The sequence below is a fragment of the Ambystoma mexicanum genome, chromosome 6p, assembly GCF_040938575.1.
Source record: "Ambystoma mexicanum isolate Mex_15411 chromosome 6p, UKY_AmexF1_1, whole genome shotgun sequence".
Classification (NCBI taxonomy): domain Eukaryota; kingdom Metazoa; phylum Chordata; class Amphibia; order Caudata; family Ambystomatidae; genus Ambystoma; species Ambystoma mexicanum.
Genome location: NC_090935.1, coordinates 148,699,995 through 148,718,309, shown reverse-complemented (window position 1 = coordinate 148,718,309; position 18,315 = coordinate 148,699,995).

Genomic DNA, 18,315 nt, shown 5'->3' with positions numbered 1-18,315 from the left:
TCCGGGACACACACATTTATTTACACCCTGCATTTTCCAGGTACATGCATGGCAGAGCACTAGATGCACATAGACATATACTTTTGTGAATGGCGACTTTCTCAGTCTTTTCAGAAAGTCATTTCTGTTGTCAATTTTTTAAAGCCATTGGGCCTCATTCCGAGGCTAGCGCAAAGGGATAACGGGCACCGGTAAGGACACCGGTGCTGGTAATCCCTTTGCGCCCTATTCCGATGTCCCTTTGCGCCGGTACCGTTATTTGCACCTTCCCCATTCCCATTGAGCCCTGGGGAATGGTATTTTCAATGGGGATTTACCCGTCCCGCAAAGGTCAGACTAGACCGGTAAGTCCCCATTGAACGAGGGCAGACTCGGTACCGGTATTGGAGGTAGTCATGGCGCTAATACTCGGAATGAGGTCCATTACCTTTTAGTTCCAAAGTTCCTTACAGGGTTGACAAGTGCCACATGTCTACCGTCTACTGTACCTACCCGATAAAATCCAGATTCCATGACATTCCTGGATTACATTCTCTGGCAATGCTTGTCAGATTTTTTATTTAATTTCAGTAACATGCTAGGTGAAAGGAAGGATGTTATGTTATGTTACCTTGCATTTGTATAGCGCCTCCTTTCATAAGTTACAGTTTTGAAGGGCTTTGCCTGTCATAGAAGCAAAGGAGGAGCATGATAGAATATGCAGTAGTGGTAGGGAGGAGCAAGATACCCGGGATGAGGGCAGACGACAGATAAGATGCTCAGGAAGGTAAAGAAGGAAATGTTGGAGGAGCTATGTGTACAATCGGACTGAATTTATCATGGTACTTAACTGTATTTTATGGGGTTCAGCGCCAAAAGGACATATACCTAGAGAGAGATCTTGCTGCACCAGGTAGTATGTGTGGAAATTACTCACTTCTCTGTGCGCCTGGGCATGTCTGAAAAAATACAAATGACAAAGCCCATCTACATGCTTCCCTAGGCTACCAACAACATTTGAGAATGTCTGTATGTCAGAAACCCACATTTCCAAGTTTGGAAAAGCTCCCTGAAAAGTGAGCAAAACAACCTATATTTTTCTCAGTTATGTCATGGTGACCAGAGATCAGTACTTCTGAGCAAAGTGCTTAAGCACACAAAGGCTGTCTTTGGATCAGCAGTGGTCAGGGTTTTGAGACTTCCACACTGTCGTGGTGAGCCAAGGCATGTTCAAACCATGCCCAAGAAAGCTCTCAGGGAAAAGCCTGTCTACTAACTCTCCTTCTCCCCTAAATCCCACTGAACGGACACAAATTGTCAAGTTCTATAGATGGGGAAGATGGAAGGAAATATGGGCACATTTTAACCGAGGGTGGGTGTGATGAATCAGCGATAATTCCACCAGAAAACCTGGTCTAGGACCCTTCTCATGTGTCCAGGGAAAGGCAAACGCTAGTTGGTTACTATCGAGGGTTCATCTCAAATTACTCTTCTATCACCTCTATTCTTACTGACAAACTTAGGAATGCAGAACCCCAAAAACTTAAATAACATCTAGATGACCAAGTATATTTTGACAAAGGAAAACATATTTTATGTCGTGAACCCATTTTGAAGGTGGCAGACTTCAATAGACCCTTTATCCTTCTGCCCGATGCCCCCCATACTGGTCTTGAAGCTGTATTGTCGCAGATGCATGATGGTATACAACATCCTATTCTTCACATTAGTCGAAAACTATTTCCCAGAGAAACAAATTATGCTATTCTGGAAGTGGAAGCCCTTGCCATCAAATGGGCTTTAGCTTACCTGAAATACTATCTGATGGGTCGAAGGTTTCAACTATTCACTAACCATGCACCCCTAAAATGGTTGAGTCTGAGGAAGTATACCAATGCTAGAGTTATGCACTGGTTTTTAGATTTCCAGCCCTATTGTTTTTCAGTAGAACATCATAAAGGAAAAGAACAAGGTAATGTTGATGTCCTTTCACGAATCCCATTAAAGGCTGTGAAAACAAGTGACACAGCCCTAGGGGAAGGGTATGTGATGAATCAGAGATGATATCCCAGAAAACCTGGCCTGGGTCCTTTCCCATGTGGCCAAGGAAAAGCAAACCCTTCATGATCCTGACCCTGGGGGTGATGTCCCGCTGGAGGATCACATGAGGGGGGTTATCAGGACTGGAGGAATGGAAAAACCCCTTGACTAACTTTCCCTGAGACCCTAAAATATTAATGGCCTATTGTAAAGTTGTAACTGTAGAGGAAAAAGGTAATTTGGACATTGAGAACTTCGAGTCGCACAATGCCCTAAGTACTGTGACAAGGAAGAGGAATTTGGATGCACTATACTGCACGGTGCTATCTAGTGTTTGTAATGACCCACACTTGAGAGGGACTGGTGAGTATAAAGGCCCCCCTCAGGTACAGGCCAGAAGGAGATGCAGTAATTGTCGAGACTCAACATTCCAGTGGCAGCAGAAGTTGAATGGAAGCTGAAATGCCGGAGCCACTGCTGTTTGTGAAGTGGATACCAGCTTCGTGAGGGTCACTATCATTAAGGATGCTGTATGCAGAGGTTGCACAGCGGGCAGCATTATTCCAGAAAGCCTAGGATAACAAGAGTGGCAGGAGAGCTGCCCTACTGTTAGAAAACGTTCAGGAGGAGAGGAGCATAACCTGTGTTGCATGTGGCATAAACAGCACCAATGTGTTTCATGTCCTTCCAGAAGAAGTATTCATTGCTGATGTTGTTGAGAGTGAAAAGACTTTGCTAAATTGTTTGAAGTGAACTTTACCACAGAAGTACTTGTGGTACTGTTATGAGCTTTTAGTACTGGCAGGCAGATATACCAGGGAAAGGGACTTTGTAGTAGTACCGCCCTATCGCCATTACCCCTTTCCTGTGCAAATTCTTGGAGAAGCTGGCCATCTTCCAGCTTATCCACCACACTGAATCTATTGGTTGACTAAACGACCACCATTCTGGCTTCAGAGCTGCCAGAGGCACGGAAACTGCACTCCTGAACCACCGTAAAGACTTGCTTTCTAATCTCGATTCCAACTTTCCTTCCATTCTCATCCTTCTTGACCTGCTTGGCCTTTCAACAGTCAATCATTCCACCCTTCTATATCGGCTATGTGACATCACAGACCTGGCAATGCAATGGACTGTTTGACCTCCTTCCTCTATGACCGACCATCCCAGGTTCAACTGCGCCCTATTCTCTCCTCCATCACACTCTCCACCTGTGGTGTCCCTCAGGGCTCTAGACTCTTGCCGTGGCTCTTCACAATCTACCTTGCCCTTCTGTCCCATTTGATCTCCGCCTTCTTTCCTAATTTCCAGTGTTATGCAAATGACACGCAGCTCTCCTTCAAGCTTCCTTCCACTGCCTCCTCTTCTTCCTCTCTCATTCCTGACTGTATGCCTGCTATTCAGGGATGGTGCACTGCTAACTAATGCTTTGTCTTGTTGAGCCTTGAAACACCTTGTGATGTATAGGGGCATCATAAATAAAAAATAAATAAAATACAAAATATATAAATAGCATACCTGGCATTTTAGTGGACTAGGAAGAATTTGTTGAAGTACTGCGTTGTGGTAAAAGACTATGAAGAAGAAGAAGTGGCAAGACCATTACAATATCTTGCAAATTATTGTAAAATCATCCTGACAAAACATTGATGTTGCTAAAGATGAACTGTGGAAGTGTTTTTTTTCCTACGTAGTTGTGTTGAACTCTTTGCTACAGTTGGAGAGACAAAGGGCTTGATTCATGGAACGTTTTCCTATGGGATTGTGCCATTTAAAATACTTCCATAAATCAGGCCCAAAGAGTTTTTTTTTTCTTTTGAATTGTTGGAAAGTCCAAATGAAAGACCTTTGGAACAACAGTAACCTTATTACCAGAATTATGTTGTACAACCGAACTGTCCTAATTTTGAACTGTTGATACATATTCCTGCTTTGAATCTGGGCAAGGGAACATTACCCAGGTTACAAGGAGAACGAATTGAGTTTATGTTGGATATAGCTGTGATTTACATTATAATTGAACTGCAGCATATTCCCTTGATATGGTTGTTGTTTGTATGTGAGGGACAGATTTCTTTTGTTAGAGTGTTTCCTTTCATTTATTTTGACGGACAGAGACATCTACTTCAGGGTAGGGATAGTGAGGCGTTTGTCAAACCTATTTAAGTTAATAAAATGGCATTGTATGAAAAACCTTTACAAAGTTGTCTGCCTCACATTTCTGACCCCTCACAGTCGGATTTTGACCACAGCTTCCCTGATAGCTCAAGCCCTAGTCTGGGCTTCCTGGAGGTTCCTGGGTCCTTCTAAGACCTTTATGCAAATGGTTATTGGGATGTGTGAGGAACTTAACATTTTATTCTGAGGCTGGGCGCTTATTGGATTCAATTTACATAATCTAGCCCTTGACTAGCCTTTTCACCCTCGGATGCAGTTACTGTGCCTTGTTAATATTTATTTATTTATTTATTTATTTAATTTATTTATATGTACAGGGAAGAACAATGCCCTTTGATCACAAAAGAACATACAATAGATAAGAAATAAGATTTGATGGGGAGCAGTGAGCTTTTTACAATGGGGTGAGTTTGAGTAACATTCTAACCAGGGCGAGGGGGGAGTAAATGAATGGAAAGCTTCCTGTGAATGTTAGGTAAAACAGGGGTGTGGTGTCTAGTTTACAAATTAGATTTCCATGTCTACCTTCTGTATCTGTTTTTTTTAATTATTTGCATATTTAAATGTTTAAGGGGTTTCTACTTGATGCCTTATATTTGCCTTAAAGTGCTTGAATATTAGTAATTGAAAGCAAACACCATGCCACTATTTCTTGAATTATAGCCAGGGAAATATTTGTTTTGGTTCAAAATTGCATCATTGTTCCCAGAGTAATGGCTGTTAAACTCACCTCCTATGATTACTAATTCATGCAGCTTGTTGACATGCCTTTCTGTTAACACATCTGATTTACATGTCATGATCTTGTCAGTTTCCTTTCCTCTCTGAGGAAACGGGGAATTATCATAGTATTATTAGAGCATAACAGGAGCAGAGGTTTTGGAACTGGAACAGGGCTGACATAGGCATCATACAAGGTAGGGAGAGTGTTGTGCCATTAAGTACGTGGGGTCATAGGACATACACGATTTACTTCAAAGGGGAAATGTGGAACCATCCACGATTTCCTATGCATGTTTTGGACAAAGTGATACCCCATTGCACTCACATATGGGAAGCCGCTCAGGTCAAAATTACACCTTTATGAATGTGACATATTGAAATAAATACAACATGCATTGAAATGAGTAAGGCATGCCTCGAGATGACTATAACATGTATTGAGATGACAATAACATGCATTGAAATGAGTATGACATGCATTGAAATGAGTATGGCATACATTGAAATTCAACGAATAAGACATGCATTAAAATGAACATGACACCCATTGAAATGAATTTGACACACATCGAAGTGATTACGACATGCAATGGAATGCATATAACACCCATTAAAATGAATATGACACACATTGAAATTAACATGACACACATTTAAGTGAATAGCTTCCCATACTCAAGGGGTTACGTAGAGAGGGGGCAACAGGATGTGGAGGCACATCTTTGTACTTGAGTACATGCTCTGAACTTGATGCCATCAGATCTTGATCTGCCTGCTTTTAGAGTAAAATGACTCACACTGGCTCGTCAATGTACAGGAAGCCTGAAGAGGCCGCCCGCTTCACACATGCCACGAGCGCCATGTCTCATCCAGGGCCTCCCGAAGCTGGCCCACCAAGACTCAATTACCCCACAACAGCTCATGGTGCAGGAGGGGTGCCCAGTAGTGCCCACTCTTTACATTAGCAACAATTGAGTGCAGAGCCAATGGGAAATGTGAAGCGGGGGGGGGGGGAATTGGTTACATCATTTTATGCATGACCTGTGAAAGGATTTTCGAATTAGTGTGCCTCGCTGTGGGTGGTGGTGATTTTTATATCCGTATTTCTATTTTGGGTGGAGGTAAAATTTGATGGTATTGTTAGGGGGAATTTCACTTAACAAATCATACAATACTAACTGCATATTTAAGTCTAACACAATACTGACTGTGGTACATACCTAAAGACATAGTTTGGTGGTGAGTAAAAACAGACAGAATTTGAAATATCGCCACTTTTCTGCCTTTATCGCCAAATTTGTAATGAGGGCTTGGCTGAGGTGTGGACAGACCACACCCGAAATCTGTAAATGCCCACTCAGCAGCACTGTGTAGGCCTTTAAAGTTGTCACTGTGCAGTGTGCGGGGTCAGACGAAGAACACTGATTCAGATCTTCCATCTCACTTTTGAAGTTTATTAAAGGAAAGGTGAAAACTCCTAACTTTCCCTAGGCTGAGGGTGTTCCCTACCTAAAGAAAGAAAGTAAGGTGCTCATCAGTCGTCAGTGAGAGTCCAAATCAAGAACAGTCCACTGTCCAAACTAACCTATTCTAACCCTACCACTATTAGAACACCAAAATCCAAGGAGAAAGACTCCATTGCCCTGCCAGCTGGTTTTTCACCAAGTTCAGTTCAACAAAGTATTTTAGTAACTTATTGAATGTCGAAGTTCTGATACTCTGCTCTTCCAAGTATCAGCCTTCTTTTATCCCAGATGTGTTTTTCTCTTCTTTTTATACTTTCCTTGTCTTATTCTATTTATGTTTGTCTTTCTCTTCTCAACGGATCCGTCTAATCCTTTTTCTTTGTTCAGGTTTAGGGTTTTTCTCTTTAATTTTCTCTTTAAACAAGGTCCATTATTTATGATATGATATGATATGATATGGCATTTATAAAGCGCCTATACACAAGTGCTTCAAGGCAGGAGAATCTAGACCTGGACGAGTTTGAACATTCCAGTCTTGATTCTTTTGTCCTTCTTTCAGTCTGAATATTATATTTTGACTGGGACGGATATGAAAGCTCCAGTAATGATTCTGACTTTATTTATTCTTGACACTTAATTTTGACTGAGACAAGTATGAGAGTTCGAATAATGGTTCTCACTCTCTTCCTATATTTTTAATAGTTTACCTTGACTGTGAAGAATATGAACTTTCCAGTAATGAATCTTGCTCCTTTCGTTTGCTCTTGTTACTTATCTTGACTGGGATGGTTGTGAATGTTCCAGTAACGATTCTCACTTTTTGGTTATTCTTCACAATTTACTTTGACTTCTCACTAAAAGTTGTGTTGTTTAGGACGCAGCGGTCCACCACAGCTTGTTTCTGGTGACCACCACTTATTCTTTTCTCAATGTCAGGACTCATCACCTTCACCTCCGTTGTCCGTGTGTCTCCTCCTCTCCGTCGCTGTGTGTCTGAAATTACACGTGGGCTTTCCGTCGGCATCGGATGTCGCGCGTCCTGCTTTTCTGCAGTGCACCTCAGCGAGCTGATTTGATATTTGCAGGGTTTCTCTCTCTCTCAATGTCTCTGCCTCCCATTTTTATTACTCTGCAATGAGGCTTCTCCAGCGCAACGTCAAAGTCCTTCATTTCTGTCTGCTTCATACTCTGCGTCTTTCCCATAGTTTTCTTCATTTCAGTACCACACAAGTTTTTCTTTATAGGCACAATTAAAGGATTTGAATGATAATACCAAATTCTAGTTTGTGCTTCATATGTTTCAGTGAATGTGGTTGAAGGTGGGTTAATGATATGTTGCTTAGGGAGTTCCTCATAAGAACGGGAGTCCTTGTCCGCAGAGGTGGAGTCTCTCCCGGTGAGATCTTAGTTGCCTCTACTGCTAGTTAGGGTATTTCTGAGGGAGCTCATCTCCCTATCCTCTCAGGGAAAGGCTACGCCCTGGGGGGAAGTGACAGAATCCTGCAATTCGTCACAACAGGCTGACCGGCAGGGGTCGCTCTCTGGCTCATATGCTCTTGTCAGGAATGCGCATGACAAATGAAAATGAAATGAAAGGACATGTGCTCTTGCTGTGGGCTTTGCAGTTTTTTACTGCCATTAAGGCAAAGCAAACATGAATGTGTTCTTTCGTGGGGATACTGGAATATATTGGCAGAGCCCGCGTGAGCAGGTTTTGTTGTAGTATCATGATTGGCATTGTGGGCAAAGCAAGCATGAGGCTGTTCTTGTGCGGGGATACTGGCATACATAGGTGCACCTGCATGGACATGTTTGGGCACAATCAGCATGAACACTGGCAGAGTACTGATATATAGAGGGGAAAGGCATTGTTAAAATGGATTGTCAAATATTCCTGTGCATTGTTGCCGACTTTGCATTTAATGTATATTTTATCATGCCTTACCTTACAAACTCAATTTTAAACCGTGTGGCTTTTTACTTGGCTTGTCACAGGCCGTCTACTGTAAAATGGACCATTTTAAACCTATTATTTAAAAAATGTTCTCTGGGGGAGAACTCCCCTGTCCCCCATTGATTGGTTCGTACTCCCTCGCTACGCTCAGACGCTCCGGTGCACAAACCCCGTTCCCTCAGCGGGCACCCATTGGGCGAGGGTCCAACAACATTAGCTGCAGGCCCCACTGGTCCGACAGTTCTGGCGACACCTCTCTGGCTTCGACCTAATTGCTCAGGCACTGCATGTAAGAATTACAACCAAACATGTGCGTGAACATCTCCTCATGCTGTGAAGCTGCCATGATGAAGATTGTCGGCATTACGGTATGTTTGCCGCCAGCGGCCATGTGCAAAGGCTGAAAACTGAGTGGCCGGTGACATCACTGAAATAGCAAATGTGCGGGGTTGTGTGGATGAAATAACCGCAAAGGCAGGTGAGCAGCAAAAGGAGAGTAATACTCCTGGGGTGTTGCTAGGTCTGGAAAGGATCCGAGGCTACGCTAATGTCGGGACTGCCGGGATTCAGGTCTAGGGATCCTTTTGATTGTAGCCCCTGAGCTTCTATCCTTGGCTACAAACAAAAGACCCGGGGCTATAGCCCCCTTAGCCCTCCCGCCCCCAGCAACGCCTCTTTAATACTCTGTCACAGACTCACAGCATATTTTACGGGATTGTTCCATTATAAAACGCTTCTGTGAATCTGGCACCAGCATCAAAAATATAACAGCAAATTCCAGCTGAAGGCGCAATGTTTTAAACCTCAACAGTAAGATGTGTCAGTATGCATAAATTAGGAAAGCACGTAATTGGGGCACCCAATCGCATGTCTTTGTTCTTAATATACTGACTGACCAGCCAGGACGTGTTCTTCTACTGGCAGGGTGCCAGCAACCGGTGCCCGTTGTTTCCGCTCGGCTACAGGACTTTGCCCGTGGCTACTGCAGTCCTTGCTCCCAAATAGAAAAGTGATTTTGCACATTCCCATATGAAGCAGACAGCTTGTAACGCTCAGCCGGTTCCATCCGAGTTCCCCGTTAGCGATGCAGAAGTCCCTGCTCCTCTCCAGTTAATGTTCTGAGAGATGGCCTGTGCTGGCTGTCGGATAGCCCACATTGTTGTGTGGGCGGGCCGCCGTTGCGGCCAGGATGACGTCCCGGACGTGACGTCAAGGGAAGGGGAGGGGCGGGACCGGGGTTGCGGCAGTTGCCACCAAGTTATCATTAAAGAAGGTTCATAGCACCTCTGTCTCCCGCGTATCATTCCGCGCGCTGGTAGGCGCGCCTGGTAACCCCGCAGGCAACTGGCTAACAATGGCGACGAGCGGGCACGGGCCCTAGCAAGTCGTGCCGAGGCCTGCAGTCGAGCAGTGCAGTGCGACGGCGCACCTCGGACATGACCCCCAGCAGTGGATGCATTACCCCGTCTCCCGTGTGACACCACGCCCTGGCAAAAGCGCCTGGACGAGCGAAGACGGCGCCCGCACACGGAGGAGGCAGCGGTGAAACACAGAGCCCCCAGAAGGGACCCCGCAGCTCCCTGCCCACAACCCGTCGGCGGGAGTAGAACGCTCACTCCCCAGGGCGACGCGGCGCCCTGCAGGCAGCGGAAGAAAGGTGCCGAGAGCTCCTGTGGAACAGCGCCCACACAGGCAAGTCGCCCCACGTGCACAGAGGTAATCATAAACCTCGGGCGCCTGACGCCAGTATTGCACGCCCCACGTGCCTGTACAGAGGCAAGTCGCCCCACGTGTGAGGCGAATACAAACCTCGGGCGCCAGGCACAAAAGCCACACCCCGCACATGCCTGCACACAAGCAAGCAACCTCGTCCAGTCGTCATGTCGGACACGGCGAGCACCCCAGCCTCATCCTCGGGTGGGGCGGGAACGGCGGATCCAGCATCATCAGCCATAGATGCAGGTCAAGTGAAAAACCAACACGCGCAAAGCGAGGGAAGTGCATCCCAGGTCATGCAAATGCCAAACACGTTTGAAATTCGTGATACATCGAATCTAGGACCTCGATGGACCACATGGCTCCGGGACTTTAAGTTCTACACCGGTGCCATAGGGCTAACCGATGATACAAGACTGAAAAACACATTATTTATGGCCATGGGTCGAGCAGTAAGAGACATTGCAGGGGAATTACTAAATGTGGACACGGTTACATATGGGGAACTGCATGCCAAACTATCTGACTACTTTGCCCCGCACACCAACGTCGACTATGAACGACACATGTTTCACACGAACAGACAAGAAAAGGGTGAGTCAATAGACAATTTCGTAATGCGTCTTCGCATTAAACTAAAACATTGTGAATTCCATAAATACTCTAATCAGGAGGCTCTCAGGTCTCAAGTAATTGCAGGATGCCTCTTACAACCGTTTTGCAAGCAACTATTACAGAAACAAAGATCCCTGGAGGAAATACTAGCACTGGCGCGCATGGAAGCGGCCGTCGACTCCCAACTGGACAGTCTTGGAAAAGTATCCATACAACAGCTTACTGAAAACACTGAATCAGTCAACAAACTGTATGCACACCCCAACCAAGGAAACAAACGTCCCGAAGCCACATGCTTTAAATGCGGATATGAGTTCCCACACATAGGAGAATACCCCGCCATAGGACAAAAGTGTGCAGCATGTGGAGGAATGGATCACTATAGAGCCATGTGTAAGAACGCGCCGACATACACGCCCACCAAGCACCAAAATCAAGACTGGCGCTGATACAGTCGCCAGAGCCCACCCAGGTCTCTAGGGGACAGTGAAAGGAGACCCTCCAGAAAAGAGGACGGCGACTGTAAGAGCCGATACACGCGTGAGGACAGACGCTCGTCGGAAGACAAGAGACGCTCACACAGAAGACGATTTGTGAGGTACGTTGAAACTCGCTCACCCACCAGCAGCGACACTCCGTCCTCAGAAGAAGATCAAAGAAGGAAAGGATACGTGTGGGCCTTGAAAGACAACACTGCAGCCACCTAACACAGTCCAATACTAACGTTGCAGGTAAATGACACTCCATTAAAGTTCCTGATAGACACCGGCGCGACGGTCAACATCATCAGCGAACAAGCATACGAATCCCTGGCCAGGCAACCCAAAATCAGGAAAGCCACGGTAGAAATATATCCCTATGGCTCCACGACCCCTCTGCCGTGCCGAGGCATGATCACAGCATGGTGCACTCATAAGGAACACACAGCAAAAGTCCCTCTACACATTCTGAAAACGGAAGCTAACAGCTGATGCATACTAAGCTTCCATACCGCCGTAGACATGGGACTGGTGCACGTCCTGTACCAGCTGATGGCGCATAAATATTTCGCCAAACCGGACGCAATCGAACAATCATTCCCAAAACTCTTCACCGGGCTAGGCAAGCTAAGAAACAGAAAGGTCCATCTTCACATAAACCCTCATATCAAACCTGTTGCCCAGCACTATCGAGGGATCCCCTTCAACATTCAGAGGCAGGTGGAAGAAGAACTTGATAAACTCATCAAAATGAATGTCATTGAACCTGTGTCGGGTCCCACACCATGGGTATCCCCCATCGTCCCCGTCCCCAAGAAGTCACCGGATGGAGCCATACTTCTATGTGTAGACATGTGCTGGGCTAACACCGCCATTGAAAGAGAGAGGTACCAGGCACCCAGGATCACTGACATGATCCATCTCCTGCACGGTGCAAGGATCTTCTCGAAATTGGACCTCACGAAAGGTTATCACCAGATCGAGATAGCGCCTAAATCCCGCTACATCACCACATTTGTCACCCATCTTGGTCTGTTTCAGTACAAAAGACTCAGTTTTGGCATTGCCTGCGCCGCCGAAGTCTTCCAGGAGGAAATTCACAAGATTATCAGACACGTCCCGAACTGTTTGAACTATTCAGACGACGTCCAAGTCTACGGTAAGTCGCAGGAAGAACATGACATAGCTCTCCACAGGGTGTGCCAGGCTCTGGACGAAGCAGGTTTGACACTAAACAAATCAAAGTGTGAGTTCTCAAAAGATTCTCTGAGATTCTTCGGACACATTTTCTCGGACAAAGGAATGAGACCCGATCCGGAGAAAGTCGAGGCGCTCAACTCAGCCACACCCCCATCAACACCACGGACTTGAGGTCGTTTCTGGGCCTAGCGAGCTACTGCTCCAGATATCTAAAAGACTATGCCACTGTCAGCAACCCGCTGCACCTACTCACACGCAAGGACGCTCCGTTCATATGGTCGAAAGATTGTCAAGAGGCGTTTGAAGCCATACGGAAAGCCATATCGCAGGCTGAAGACATGGCGTACTTCGATGCCAGCCGCAACACCGAACTCATCGTGGATGCCAGTCCCGTGGGACTCGGCGCCATACTAACGCAGAAGGACCCCAAGGAACCACACAACACACACATAGTGGTATATGCCAGCAGAAGCCTGACGACCACAGAGCAGGCGTACTCTTAGGCGGAAAAGGAAAGCTTGGCAGTCGTCTGGGCTTGCGAATACTTCCATCTCTTTCTATTCGGCAAGGAATTTACCATCATCACAGACCACCAGGCACTACTCACCATATACGGAAGCCCGAAAGCCAGGATGCCACCGAGAATAGCCCGATGGGGTCTGCGTCTACAGGACTACAGATTCGCAATACAACACCGACCCGGGAAGGAGGAAAACCCTGCAGATTACCTCTCCCACCACCCAAAAACTACGACGGCGTCCCAGCCATCCATAGCAGACACGTACATAAACTACATCATACACCACCTACAACCGATGTCAGTAGGCTGGGCAGAACTATCAGCACAGTCAGAGGCAGACCCCGCACTCAGAATCGTGAGACACTGCCTACAAGAGGACAAAATGGCCCTCATGAGACAACAAGCGAGGGGAGAGTCAGAGACAACACGAGAGAGGTCAAGTGGCTTCACCAAGTCCGGGAGGAACTGACGGTAGTAGAGAACAACGTACTACTAAAGGGCTGCAAAGTCGTCATCCCGAGAACTCTCCGGGAGAGGATAGTACATGTGGCCCATGAAGGACATCGAGGTGTAGTTGCCACGAAACGCCTCCTTAGACAGAAAACCTGGTTTCCGCAGCTCGACCGTCTGGTAGAGACCATCGTAGGAAACCGCCACGTCTGCGCCCAAGTGGCACCGCCACCTCACCCGAACCCCCTACAGACATCACCATTGCCGAGCAAGGTGTGGGAAGAGCTAGCGGTAGACCTGTTTGGACCTCTAAGCAATGGGACTCACATCGTCGTACTCATGGACGAACACTCGAGATACCCGGATGCCCAGATAGTGGAAAGCATTGCGACATCGAGTGTCATCCCGGCACTTGACAGAATGCTCTCAGCATACGGCATCCCAATGATCATAAAGTCGGACAATGGTCCCACATTCATAAGCCATGACTTCCAGAAATTTGCAAAATACATGGGGTTTCAACACAGACGAATAACCCCCCGATGGCCCCAGGCCAACGGCATGGTCGAAAGGTTCATGGCCAGCATCAAGTGAACCCTACAAATCGCACACGTGCAAAACAAGCCCTTCGAGCAGGCTCTCAACCAGCTACTCGGGGAATACCGGCACACGCCACACAGTACGACAGGAATATGCCCAGCAGACCTGCTATTCCGGAGGCCGATTACCACGAGGCTACCGGAAGATCTAAGGCCGCAAGAACTGACGCCGCTGGAACAAGTGGCGAAAGATAACGACACCGCGAGGAAAGCAATGTCTAAGGAAGTCACAGACAGGAAAAGAAGAGCCCGCGAAAGCATAATGCAGCCAGGTGACGAAGTGTGGCTCAGACAACCAAAAGGCCGAAAGGAAGGAGCCACTTTCACGTCCACCCCTCTTCTCATAACCCAGAAGAAAGGCACTATGGTCACCGCACAAAGGAATGACAGTTCAGTAGTGACTAGAAACAGCTTGCACTTCAAACGCGTCACACCGGGCCCCGCAGGTCAATGGACGATGGACCGAGACAGCAAGGATGACCATCCACGAGAAGAAGCCTATCAAGGAGATGGGGAAGAGTCAGGAGGCGAAACAGGCTCACCGCCACCTGCCAAAGAACGACTAACCCCAAGCAGGTCGAGACATCCCCAGAGGAGCCGTATGAAGCCAACTCGACTCATCGAGGAGATGGGGTGAGGAAAGCTGTGGGACTTGCATGCTAAAAAGGGGGGAGATGTCGGGTAGCACACATCGTTGTGTGGGCGGGCCGCCGTTGCGGCCAGGACATTGACATACCGGACGTGACGTCAAGGGAAGGGGAAGGGCGGGACAAGGGTTGCGGCAGTTGCCGCCAAGTTATCATTAAAGAAGGTTCATAGCACCTCTGTCTCCCGCGTATCATTCCGCGTGCTGGTAGGCGCGCCTGGTAACCCCGCAGGCAGCGGGCTAACACTGGCAGTCTTGGAAGGAAGAGAGGGACAGAAGAAAGCTTCACATCTCGTCTCTGGGCACGGAACAAAGTGCATTTAAAGAACTTATTTATAGCCATCATGGCTATCATCCTCTTGCGAGAGTGAAGATAAAAGTTATATTTATTAAGATAAAGATGCATTTTTGTGCCCTTCCAACTACTAGACCACCTTGCAGTGCAGCCCCAGAGTCGGACAGGGGCCAAGAAATAGGCCCGGACACCCAAAAAAAGTGGCCCACCCCTCGCCTCAAAAAAGTGGCCCACCCCTCGCTTCACGGCCCTTGATCTCTGATGACATCACCGGAAGTGATGTAATTTGACCCCACCCCAAAGTGACATCCAGAGAGGCGATGAAACATGACCTTTCACCGCTTGACAAAACAGTAAGTGGCATCAAATAGCATTGTTCCTAAGTACACTACGAAAAATATGGTTATGATTTCTCTAATGTGATATACATTTCATACAAGAATGGATCACCATATGTATCATTAATATCTGTGTGTATATATCTATTTTGCCAAATTACTGTGAATGCAAGCAGATGTCCAAGGCCAAATGATATGTTAATTGTATAGCACTTACGCTTAAACTCTTTTTTTTTTTTATAGAACAAATATGCATACAATATCACCCAGCCTGTGTTGGTACTCACTTATCAACATAAGAAGGGTGAAAGGCTGAGATGGCATTGCTGTGATTGGAACCTGCACATCATACACACATTGCAGCAGCAAGCGCTCAACCCACTGAGCTATCATATCGGCTATAGTAAAATGAGGAATTATTCTGTAGTGGATACCATTTAACTGGTAACTGAGATTTAACAACAGACCAATTAAGTTAATCTGCAGTTCGGATGCAAAGTTGGCCGCATGACAAGCCTGCATGCATCTACTTTCAAGCTTCAGAGGTTGGCAAAATAGGGAAAGCAGAGCACTCACAGGACATTCCATACTCTAGGCACTCGTTACCTCATACATGCAAACAAACATCCTGAACAGCATGCCAGGGAGATGGGAAAGATAGACACATTACAACAAAACATTAATTGTGGCACAATGAAGTCAAAGGCCATTTGATGTGCTATGGTCAAATATTTCTACACTGTACAGAAGCTGTTAGGCACAAGGATTTTGCCAAGTGACCGAGGACACTGAGATGGAATGTCTTGTGATGATCGTAACAGAGACAACGGCAGAAAAAAAACATGCTATTACTGCAACTTGCGAAAGGCAAAATACATAGTCCGAAATGGATGCTTCTTCTACTCTAAAATTGGTAGTTTATCACTAATATCACTAATATATATTTATCACTAATACAACAGCACAGCAGCTCCAGGGGGCACCGTTCCCCTGGAGTGGCGGTGCAGTGACAGCCTCTTAACTTTGCATGCTGCAGCAGCATGTGAATGATGCATGCATCATAATGTATGATGCTAACATCATGCATGGAAATAATTCATCAAAGCAAGGTAACATGTTACCTTGCGTTAATGAATTATGCTGTTGCAGGTGTTATTTGTTTTTTCAAAAATAATTTATTTATGTTTTCAAAACTTTTTTGGGGAATTTTATTTTGTCAAAACTGACCCAGGTGTGGGCAGAAACCGGCCCCCACTCCCCAGGGACGATTTCGGCCGGGCCACAGGCCACAAGGCCGAGGGTCCAATCTGACCCTGTTCAGCCCCCATCGGTGTGGAGAGGGCAGGAGCCCCCCACCACAGACCAGGACGACCAGACCAGGACCAGCGGATCTACATCGCCAGCCCTACAAGCCCCTGCGACACGGCGGCGCTCTGCCCAACACAGGGTAAAAATCAGGAAATCTTGCCTCTGCCCCACCTGGGCACCATCCTGCAGCCCCTCCGGTTCAGATCCAAGCTTTCTGCAGCCCTCTTTTGCCCCAGGACCGCATGTGCTGACATTAGGAAAAAACAAAATGTCGGGCGCGATGCAGCCTGAAAGCGAGGCAGAGCGTCCTCACTCTTGCTAGGCAACATTTGCTTGCTTTGTTATTAAGCCCAAACATCCACAAGAAGGTGGAAGTGCCGGCAGGCCACCCCAAGGCTAGTATAAGGCCACTGCCATTTTTGCCCCTGTCCGCCACGGTGAGCGGCTCCTGTATATAACATTCTGTGCAAAAACTATCGATCTGCCTCTGTCGGATCCATCCACGCCTACTCGCAAGTTTGGACACACTGTAATATACATGACTACGGATGCCCCTTACCAATTCATAGTATGTTCACCTTCTCTATTGTAATGCATGATCTTGGTCCCCACTCTAAGCATTTCACTTTATGCATGTATTTCACATGTTGCTCCCTGCGCATCTCATGCCATAAATTGCACCAAACCCTCAGGTCACCACGGTATTAGCCCACCGTATCTTTAACTAACCTGCCCACTATGTCTGATAACCCCAACTGATGGTGCCTACTGTATTGTAGCCCATTGTGCCTATCTTGTAGCCCATTGTGCCTATCTTGTAGCCCAGTGTGCCTATTTTGCAGCCCATTGTGCCCATTTTGTAGACCATTGTGCCTATCTTGTAGCCCACTGTGCCTATTTTACAGGCCACTGTGCCTATTTTGCAGCCCTTGTGCCTATCTTGTAGCCCACTGTGCTTATTTTGTAGCCCACTGTGCCTATCTTGTAGCGCACTGTGCCCATTTTGTAGCCCACTGTGCCTATTTTACAGCCCATTGTGCCCTTTTTGTAGACCATTGTGCCTATTTTGTAGCCCATTTGCCTATTTTGTGGCCCATTGGGCCTATCTTGTAGCCCATTGTGCTTATTGTGAAGCCACTGTGCCTATCTTGTAGCCCACTGTGCCTATTTTACAGCTCATTGTGCCCTTTTTGTAGCCCATTGTGCCTATTCTGTAGCCCGTTTGCCTATTGTGTTGCCCATTGGGCTTATTTTGCAACCCACTGTGCCTATCTTGTAGCCCACTGTGCCCATTTTGCAGCCCACTGTGCCTATTTTGCAACCCATTATGCCTATCCTGTAGCCCACTGTGCCTATTTTGCAGCCCATTGTGCTTATCTTGTAGCCCACTGTGCTTATTTTGCAGTCCATTATGCCTATCCTGTAGCCCATTGTGCCTATTTTTTAGCCCATTGTGCCTATCTTGTAGCACACTGTGCCTATTTTGCAGTTCATTATGCCTATCCAGTTCATTATGCCTATCCTGTAGCCCACTGTGCCTATTTTTCAGCCCATTGTGCCTATCTTGTAGCCCACTGTGCCTATCTTGTAGCCCACTGTGCCCATTTTGCAGCCCACTGTGCCTATTTTGCAGCCCTTTATACCTATCCTGTAGCCCACTGAGCCTATTTTGCAGCCCATTGTGCTTATCTTGTAGCCCACTGTGCCTATTTGGCAGTCCATTATGCCTATCCTGTAACCCACTGTGCCTATTTTTTAGCCCATTGTGCCTATCTTGTAGCCCACTGTGCCTATTTTGCAGTCCATTTT